This window comes from Hipposideros armiger, unplaced genomic scaffold, assembly GCF_001890085.2.
Source record: "Hipposideros armiger isolate ML-2016 unplaced genomic scaffold, ASM189008v1 scaffold_946, whole genome shotgun sequence".
NCBI classification, from domain to species: Eukaryota; Metazoa; Chordata; class Mammalia; order Chiroptera; family Hipposideridae; genus Hipposideros; species Hipposideros armiger.
In genome coordinates, this window is record NW_017732296.1 from 241,141 (window position 1) to 249,999 (window position 8,859).

Here is an 8,859-nt window from a genome sequence, read left to right on the forward strand (position 1 = left end):
CAATTACAATTAGAGATCTGACTCCCAGAATGATCCAGGTGTCACGTTTCCTGCAAAGTCCAGCCTGGTGAGCAGCATAATGAGAATGATACCGTCATCTTGGACAAACCTCCATCCACTGAATGGAATGGAACTTCAGCTCTGTAGCAGTGGAAAGTCAGAGCTTCCCCAGGAAAGGTTCTGCAGCATGCTGTGATGGCGTGAGACAGCAGTGCCAGGGTACATTGGTCCTCCTCCAGCAGTTTTGTGCAAACAGATTGTGGAAGCTTTCCAGATGTGTGGAGGGCTGGTTATACTTTACACATAGACCTCTTTGCATCTTCCTCACTGGAGGGAGTAAAACCACTCATGAAGACCCCCTCAGAGAGAGGGAGGAAGGCCTGGATGTTTCAACACTCGGTACTCTGTGTCCTATATGGATGCTGTGTCATCTGCATCTTGTAAACAATCCAAACAGCCTCCTTTGATGTCTGTGTGGTGCTACAGTGAATTTAAGAGAGACAGAAAATGCTCTAAATGTTGGGTCTGAAAGGACAAGTGTCCGAGATAAGAGTGGAGGCCATGGTGTCAATGCTACCACTTTTCCAGGGTCTTTTCCTAAATGCACAGGGGAAATATTGATGGAAGAAAGGTCAGGTAGCTTTTGGTGCACAGAGTGGATGGGAGATGTCCCTGAAAAAGAAAGAAAAACGAGGGCCAGCCGAGTGGCGCGTTGGTTAAGAGCTGGCCTGGGACGCCAGAGGGCCCCGGTTCGGATCCCACATATGAGGGCCAGTGACACTGCCCTCCACAGCTAAGATGCTGAACAACAGCTCAACCTGGAGGTGAACTGACGTGAGTAGCTTGCGACGGTGTAGGCTGCAGCCCCTGTGGCAGTGGGTTGCCACAGGCTACCGTGTGTGGCCAGCAGCCAGCGTGAGCGGCCAGCAGCCAGCGTGAGCGGCCAGCAGCCGCTGTGAGCGGCTGTCCAGAAGCCGGCGACTGATCTGCCTTGCCCGGGAAGAGCGCAATGATGGTGCCAACTTGAGCCAGTGAAGCAACGTCCTCCACAACTAGACTGAAGAACAAAACGACAGCAACTTGTCTGTTCCCCTTCCCCCAACTCCCCAGCACTGTTCCCATCCCCCAATTCCCCAATTAAAAAAAAAATCTTAAAAAAAAAAAAAAAAAACGAGACTGGTTGGTATGAAAAGAAGCAAACAATGATATCAGCTTTATATTTTGGGATGTGTGACTCAGCAAGCAGAGGTTTATATGCCCTATTCCAGGACTTGCCTAAAAAAACGGCAACTGAAAATGTGAAGACAAATCACCAGCTGAGGCCCTATGATGTTGCCTTCTTTGTTTGGCAGGGTCCTATGCCGGGGTGACCACTCTGCTAATGCTGAATGCTTACAACCTGATTTGCAAATCAGTGACCTTTCTGGCATTTTATCAGGAAAATGGAGTCCTACATTCTCTAGCTTGGGCCACAAATCACCTCCATTTTTTTTTTTATCATGGCCAGAACACTTAACTTGAGACTGCCCTCTTAACAAAATTTTAAGTGTATAATACAATATTGTTAAGTGTAGGTACACTGTAGTGCAGCAGATTCCTAGAACTTATTCATATTACAAAAGTGAAACTTTTTATCCATTGAACAGCAACACGCCATTTCCCCCTCCCACCAGCCCCTGAGAATCACAATTCTAGTCTCTCTTTCTATCTAAAAGAGTATGACTCTGTTCGATACCTCATATAGGTGGAACAATGCAGTGTTTGTTCTTCTGTGACAGGCTTATTTCACTTAACCTCGTGTTCTCCAGGTCCATCTATGAAGTAGCATGTTATAGGATTTCCTTTCTTTTTTTAGCTGAATTGTTCTGGTATGTGTGTGTGTGTGTGTGTGTGTGTGTGTGTGTGTGTGTGTATCCCATTTTCTTTATCCATTCATCCATCTGTGGACATTTAGGTTGTTTCCAGAACTTGGATATTGTGAATAGTAGTGCAATGAACATGGGAGTCCACATACCTCTTTGAGGTCTTGATTTCAATTATTTTCAATAAATATCCAGAAGAAAAATTTCTGGATCAAATGGGAGTTCTATTTTTAGTTTTTTGAGGAACCACCATGCTGTTTTCCATAGCGGCTGCACCAATTTATATTTGCACCAACAGTGCACAAGTGTTCCAATTTCTCCACATGTTCACCAACAGTACTTATCTTTTGGGTTTTTTTACTTTTTTTTTTTTTACAATAGCCATTCTTACAGTTGTGAGTAATCGCCTCCATGTTTCACCATACGTGTTTTCTATGTTACTCTAAAAAGTCAGCATAACACAGAATCAGGATACATCTTACAAGTCTTCAGCAGAAAATAGAACTTTAAAACTCAACATTTTGCACTACAAATATAGAGACCGGGGAGATAAGATGGTATGTAAAGAAGCATCTGGAAATTGGAGTCGCAAAAACCAGTTTGAGCCCAAGCCCTGCCATTTAATAATTGTGTAGTATCTGGCAAGTCACGTCCTTACTGGCCCTTTGTCACAGAGTGGTTATAAGAATTATATGAGAAAAGGTGTACTAAAGGTGTTTAGAAAGTATAAGACACTGTAAAATGGAGGAATATATTAATATTATCTATAATATTTGAGCATGCTAAAGTCAGTTTTATTTGGCTATGGAATAAATTCCTCCATTTTTTTCCCACTTATGTTTAACTTTGCCTGACACTTCAATGGTACCTAGAGATGGAGGAAGATACGGCTTGCAGGAAACCACATCTCAAAATTATAATTATGCTTATTAATCCAAAAAGCATGTCCTAAATACAGATGTAAATTGAACTGAATAGAGTATGGGACAATAAATTCAATAACAAATGTACATGGAGGACCTACTGGGTGTATCGAGTCGTAGGAATAGCTACATGAGCCAGCTGGTCTCCTTCCCTCAAAGAGATGAGAATTAGAAAAACAGGTACGTAAAAGGAGAGGGGAAGAAGAGGGCAAATGAAAGTCCTGTAACATTCATTTTGCTCAGTAAACATTTATTAAGCGTTGATCTAGGTCTTATGAATGCAAAGTTGAATCAGATCTAGGTACTGGCCTTAAGGCGCTTATACTTTACTTAAAAAATGATAGAATATCATAGGTGTTATCACAGAGAACTAAAGATGTCCATGAACTTCACGTCTTCATTCAAGATCTCTAACGTGGACAGCATACTATATATTCAACTGTCTACCTGAGATCCTCATTGAGACACTTAGTGTGCAGCTCAAATTTAAGATGTCCAAAACTGAACTTTTTATTCATTGCCCAAATCTGTTCCTCCTGCTGGAGTCCACGTTGCAGGAAATCACAACTCCAACCTCCCATTTGCTCAAGCTAAAACCTTGAAGTTATTCTCTCTCTCTCTCTCTCTCTCTCTCTCTCTCTCTCCCTTCCTTCCTCTCCTCCCCCTCTCTCTTTCCCTTTTTGTGTGTGTCTTCCTATCTCCTTCACATCTAACTCTTCACTATATCAGTTGGGTCTACTTTCAAAGTATATCCTGAACTTAAGCACTTCTCACCACCACCTGTTCTGCTATCATCCTGGTTTACATCACCATCCTCCTTTTGTACATTGTTACAACAGCCTCCTACCTGGCTTCTTTGTCTCTGCACTAGCTGAATTATAGTCTCCTCTCAGCGCAGAGTCAGAATGATCCTTTTAAAACACAAGTCAGACCATATTAGTGTTCTACTCAAAATGGCTCCCCATCATTTTCTGAGTAAAACCAAGTTTTCTCCAAGTTTCCTATATCTCTGATCTCATTCCCTATGATTTTCTACATCAGTCACAGCTTTCCACTACACTGGCCACCTTGCTGTTTCTTTAATGTGTCAAGTACACACTTGCTACTGGCCTTTTGAAATCATTGGCTTTCTCTCTAGCTTGCTATTCTCTCAGTACCCAGACAACTTGCCCTCTTACTTCACTCAGGTCTCTGCTCAAATGCCACCTTATCTGTGACACTTAACCTGACCATCCTATATAAAACAGTATCTCCTCCCAGAAATTCCAAACCTCCTTAATTTGCTGCATGTTATTTCCTAGCTTTAATCACAAACCTATATACTATATATTTAACTGTTTTTATCTATCATCTTTATCGCTCCACTAGATTGCAAACTCCAAGAGAGTAAGGAGCGTGCTTTTTTGTTCAGTGCTATATCTTCAATGATAGAAGAGTGTATGATATATACAGTGTTCATAAATATTTATTGAAAAATCAGTGTAAGTATTGACATAAATTCTATGTGATTTTCAAGTAAGTCAGGAAGGGATACATAGAGAGGTTGATATTTGAGTTGCGTCTTGAAGAATTATTATATGTTTACCAGGTAGACAAGGTCAAGAAGGTCCTGAAATCAGAGCTATCAGCAGGCACAAATGCATGATGACATGCACCAGATCAATCAGTTCTCAAAATGACGACCACTTCAGTGCATCTGAAGCATACTGTGTAAAGGAAGGGAGAGAGAGGCAGGCAGATCTACACCTCAAAGAATATCCCATGTCATTCTCAGGACTTTGGACTTGGATCTGTGGATGAGGAAAGGATATCAAGGGGTTTTAAGTGATGATGAGATGAGCTCAGTTCTGCATTTTTGAAATGCAACCATGTGTGGGATGGATGGGTAAGCATAAGACTGAAGAAGGTAGCTGTTTTAGGAAACCGTTACAAATATCAAATTATAAGGCTGTAGTCAGTGGGCATAGTAAGTATAAAGAGATGCTAAAGGGCCTGCCGAGTGGCTCAGTTGGTTAAGAGCTTGCTCAAGAGTACGAGCAACAGGGTCGCTGGTTCGATTTCCACATAAGCCGGTGAGCTGCACCTGAGCTGAGCTGCCGCTGAGCCGCCAACAGGAGCAGAATGGCTCAGCTGGTGAGAGCATAGGCTCCTAACAACAAGACTGCCTGTTCGATGGTGGGCTATGCCCACACACAGCTAAGACTGAACTCGGCACCTTGACCTGAGCCGCCCGGATGGCTCAGTGGATAGAGCATGTGCTCTTAAAAATGAGGCTGCTGGGCCGGCCGAGTGGCGCAATGGTTAAGAACTCGCTTGGGATGCCAGAGGGCCCCGGTTCGGATCCCACATATGAGGGCCAGTGACACTGCCCTCCACAGCTAAGATGCTGAACAACAGCTCAACCTGGAGCTGGGTTGCCATGAGTCGCTGGCGATGGCGTAGGCTGCAGTCCCTGTGGCAGTGGGTTGCCATGGGCTACTGTATGTAGCCAGCAGCCAGCAGCCAGCGTGAGCGGCCAGCAGCCGCAGTGAGCGGCCGTCCAGAAGCCGGCGACTGATCTGCCTCGCCAGGGAAGAGCGCAATGATGGTGCCAACTTGGGCCAGTGAAGCAGCGTCCTCCACAACTAGATTGAAGAACAAAACGACATCAACTTGTCTGTTCCCCTTCCCCCAATTCCCCATCACTGTTCCCATCCCCCCAATTACCCAATAAAAATCTTTAAAAAAAAAAATGAGGCTGCTGGTTTGACTCCCACATGGGATGGTGGCTATACCCACCCGCAACTAAGTGAACACAGCACCTTGAGCTGAGCAGTGCAACTGGAGTTGGAGCTGAGCTTGCTGCACCCTCTACAACTAAGATTGAAGGACAACAAATTGGCTGTTCCCCTCCCCCAATTCCCCTACTCTGTAAAAAAAAAAGAGAGAGAGAGAGAAAGAGAGAGATGTTAAAGAGGAAATATTTGTTGTGAATAAACTCTGAGGGCTTAGAGGAAAAGAATACATTAGGATGTCACCTAGATCTGACCTAGGTAACTGGGTAGGTAGTATGTCATATGTCAAGATTTAAAATGCATTAATAAGAAATTTTTGAGTGGGGATGTAAAATATTAGTATATCAATCAATGTCCTTGCAGAAGCATGACACGCTGAAAGGAGTAATTAAGAGGAATTTGCTAGAAAACCTAATTATAAAGGTTGTATTCAGGCAACAGCAGGGGCCATTGCTACTACTAGACCTGAAGGAGACAGAGAAGTAGTAGTTACTCCTTAGAGGAGGAGTAGAAGCCAGAGAGTCTCCTAATAAGAATTAGTTCTTTATGTAAAGCAATGCCACCTGCTTCCAAGATGGAAGCTAGGGAAGCAAATACCATGACTTCATTCTTCTTGCCCTCTGGACTCCTGCTGGGGGCTTCTATAGGCCAAATCCAACAAGAAGGCAGAGGTGGGGATGCCCATTAATATAGTCTGTGAAAGTAAGCCTCCCTGAGTGTAGAGTAAGATGGGGAATGGTGGAGTGTGGATTCAATGGGATAAATAAAATAATCAGTCTTCTTTGTTTGCCCCTTGGCATCTACTCTTGTCCTTTGGATGAAAAACATCAAGATCCTCACACAGGAGACACACACAATCCTAGCAGTTGCAGTATACTCTCAGGATAATTCAGTTATACTTCCATTGGAAGCTTAAAACATACATCACTGTTAATTCTCTTCATATAAGGTATACGAGGTCTGACAACTAAGTTTGTGAACTTGTTACAACCATGTTGCTAACTTTTTTTGATATCAGCAGGATTATTCATCATGAATTTGTACCAACTGAACAAACAGTTAACCAAGTTTACTATTTGGAAGTGCTGAACAGGCTGCATGAAAAAGTTAGACAACCTGAACTTTTCACCAACAATTCATGACTCTTGCATCACAACAATGCACCAGCTCACACAGCACTGTCTGTGAGGGAGTTTTTAGCCAGCAAACAAATAACTGTATTGAAACACCCTCCCTACTCACCTGATCTGGCCCCCAGTGACTTCTTTCTTTACCTGAAGATAAAGGAAATATTGAAAGGAAGACATTCTGATGACATTCAGGACATTAAGCATAATACAATGCTAGCTCTGATGGCCATTCCAGAAAAAGAGTTCCTAAGTTACTTTGAAGGCTGGGCTAGGTGCTGGCATTGGTGCTTAGTTTCCCAAGGGGAGTGCTTCTAAGGTGACCACAGTGATATTCAGCAATGAGGTATGTAGCACTTTTTCTAGGATGAGTTTGTGAACTTAATTGTCAGGCCTCATAAGACATCAGGGGGGAAAGAATCGATTAATATAAAACACAGTTTTAGTTTCATAGCTGGTCACAAGATCAAGTTGGAAAACATATCTGCTACCCTCTTTTACTACCCACACCATGTTCCCTTACATTCAACTAGGGTTTTCTATGAGGATGTAACTAACCCTTCATTTTTGTGAGATATGAGAGCTTAGTCATCCTATGTTTATTGGATTGCAACAGTTTTTCTTTTATTAGAACTGCTGAGCAAGAGAACAGTACTCAGAGGTATACTAGTAAATTGATTAAGTTCCAAAAAAACCCCTTCATGCCCAACTGTGTAAAAATGCAGGGTGATGGGAACAAGAGGCTTACTGAGGTACACAGGGTGACTCGTTTCAACTACCTGATTATTGAAAGTCTCTGAAATGGGTGCTGTCTAGACATTTATGTGGGACACAAATATCTACATACACTGTGCCCATTCCAAAAGTTCATCCACCTACTGCTTCTCCCAAACTTCTTGCACAAATATTTCAATTTTAAAAAAATTCCTATTCAGCATATCAACTCAACAGCCACCTCCCATGAATGAATGCAGTTTCAGCCCTACCTGAACCGGCACTAATCTTGCAATTCTCCTAGGTATGTTAGACTGGTTTTGATTTACTTTCTTGGCTAGGTGGTAGTGGACCAGTTCCAAGAGCTTCCACGTGGCCTTTTCTACCATGGTAGAGCTCACTATAAGGGTTAGGAAATCAATGTGGGAATTTTGCCACATAGTAATAAGCATATCTATTCCCATTACATATTCTGTGACTGGGGAAATAACTACAGAATAGTTTTTGTGATTCTTCTTTACTCTGTTAGACAAAACTCTATCAGCTAATCTCTATAAACCCCACTCTGACTGGTGGATTGGATAATATTTTAGATTTCCAAAAGTTAGCATCAATTCAGAGCCAGTATCCAATAATATCAGGTGATTGTTTCAGGTATTTCCCCTTCCCAAGTGCACAGTTGTCATGATAAATGGCCATGGAGGAAGAGTCACAGTATATATTTGTGGCCTCATTGCAGAATGTTTTCTCAAAGCAACTTGGCCTCTCCTTCAGTTGACAGGTTGAAAATCTATAGACCAGTTCAGGTTTGAGTGCTGTAAGAAATTATAAACCCCCACTATGGCAAGTAGAGTTACATTTCTGCCCATCAGACCTAGACTTTTTCTACCAATATACATCATGGAGTGCTTTAGTGTGCTGCCCATTAATATCATCTTTAGGAATCCTATGATCAATCAGCCATCACCACAGGTCCCTGTGGGCCAAACACTTTGAATATCAACCCACCTTTTTGGATTATTGTGGTAATTAAACTTACATGTGTCTGAGAATTGATCACAGCCTCCTGATCCCTACCACTTAAAAATCTCTTTTCCCATTGAGTTGGAGAACCCAATTCCATTGCTGAATTCCCCACAAGCATCTTTAGCCTTCATAGGAAAACCATTGCATAGCTTTCTGAGAATGCTAGTGCATTTCTTAATGCCTGGGTGAAGGAAGTGTCTTCCATTTATTTTGTATTTGTAATGAGTTAAACATTAAGATTTTATTCTAAAATGAAAAAGCATGTTTAAAATTCTCAATTAGATAAACAGGGATTAATATATTAAAGGAAAAACAAAACAAAAACAAAACTATGAGGTTATAAAGTAAGAACCACTTAGTTGTAAATCTTAAGAAGAAATACATAATATTTGAAATAAAATTTAATGATTAGGGTATATGGCAGAATGAACAA